We start from the raw sequence: 1839 nt of genomic DNA, 5'->3' as shown, positions 1-1839 counted from the left end.
GTAATCATTTCACAAGGTATATGTGTATCAAATATGTGCATCAAATCATATGCACATATTTGCAAGGTATATGTGCATCATATCAAATATGTGCAAGGTATATGTGCATCAGTGTACACCTTGAATAGATACAATTTTTAAATTTGGCAATTATGCCTCAATAAAGGTTAAAACATGTGGAAAGTAATGTTCATTTCCCAGGATTGTTAGAGTTGAGACAATATCTACAAAGCACTTAATACAATGGCAACCATATGTAATAGGTGCTTATTGAATGAAAAGTAATTCCAAACCCCAAAACAAACAAACTGAGGGGTAAATTTTATGAGTAGAGGAAAGTTAATTGAAAGGAATACAGGATCCTTCTTTCTTTCGTGTACCAGAGACACTTGCACTTAACGACTGTACAAAAATAATTTCTGTGTCTGTCCCCCCACTACAGACTGTGAGAGTTTCAAGATGGGAGAATGTATTTATTGTTATGTACTCATACCTAGGACCATTGCTGACACGTAACACATAATCAATATTTGTTGCAGTGAACTGAACTGAAATTGACCACCACTATCTGTTTCTCTCTGCATGCTACTATATTGTGGGAAAATAGCTGAACAACTATTCCCCAACTGTGGAGTATGTTTGTGATTTTCTGACTTAAAATAGGAAGTATTTGATGTACATAAAATTCAACTTCCGGGAGGGCTCTGGGTGATACCTCAAAGGGAGAGATGTCATCTGAACCTGAGAGTGGAAGGACTTCAGGACTGCTTTGAGGACAGACATGTTATGTATTAAGATGTTCTGGACTGAGAAAGCAAAAAATGTGTAGAATATGAATCTTAAATGGACAAATCCCAAGGACTCTGCTTCAGTGATGTAAAATCAAGCTGTTTCTCTCACAGGCGAGTTCTGCCTGAGAGGCTGATTGGGGTGAATGACAGCAGGGAGTTCCCTTCTTCCTTCCAGGTGTGCTAGGTGCTGAGTTACAAAGGTGAATCTCAGCTTCTGCCCCTGTGGGCTAGTCTAGTGTGACAATGAGGATGTGCACCACCTTTACAATGTTCTACCTAGTTTTCACCAAAATAATCCTTAATGTTTATAGGTTTCTTAAAAATTTTTTTTAGCCCCTTTTCTTCTTGCCCCGAGCATCATTGTGTTTCTGGCTTAGCCAAAGTTTTCCTCTTGCCCCGAGTCTTGTCATCGTAGTCCTGGTTCAACTTCCACATTGCCAAATTCATAATAAATTAATATAATGGTCATTTCAGAATGGAGGCGATTATTGGTGAATTTAATTTCATTTCTTTTGGTTTTTCCTTAATTTATTTTTTATTTAAAAAAATGTAATGCTTCACAAATTTTCATGTCATCTATGTGCAGGGGCCATGCTAATTCTTCTTTGTACTGTTAAAGTTTTAGTATATGTGCTGCTGAAGCAAGCACTTCTTTTTCTATCACCTCCAAATGGGCATTACTTTTGCAATTAGTTAAAGAAGTTATTGAGAAAAAAAGAAAATCATCAACTTGCCCTGAAAAGTCCTAATTATCTTCCTTTAAACATTTAAACTCATATAATTGTATTAACATTTTAACAGAGAAAATCTACAACCCCCCCTCCACCTCCCACCTTCTGAGACATTAATGTGTTACACTCCACGGTTTTTGGGAGGTGGCATCTCTCCAGAGAATACAGGATGGGGGAGTTACCCAAGGGTTGGCACAATTTACGCTGAGTGAGATCATTGCTCCATCTGAGGGTTCTTCACAGTCCAGAATGTTGAGAGATGCAGGACTCACTCCAAATGCCATGTGAATCTGTGGGCTGTGACCCAGTAATCACGT

The 1839-nt window shown here is 38.1% G+C and overlaps 1 non-coding gene across 1 annotated transcript; it reads right to left on the bottom strand.

The window, feature by feature from the left end:
* Positions 1–1332: 1332 nt before the first annotated feature.
* Positions 1333–1440, bottom strand: LOC123573721 (U6 spliceosomal RNA). Its single transcript, XR_006698462.1, has one exon. It is a non-coding gene; the product is annotated as a U6 spliceosomal RNA (small nuclear RNA).
* Between the last annotated feature and the right edge of the window lie 399 nt (positions 1441–1839).

This window comes from Macaca fascicularis, chromosome 5 (assembly GCF_037993035.2).
Source record: "Macaca fascicularis isolate 582-1 chromosome 5, T2T-MFA8v1.1".
Taxonomy (NCBI): Eukaryota; Metazoa; Chordata; class Mammalia; order Primates; family Cercopithecidae; genus Macaca; species Macaca fascicularis.
The sequence above is the reverse complement of the archived record's forward strand: the minus strand, read 5'-3'. Positions and strand labels throughout refer to the sequence as shown.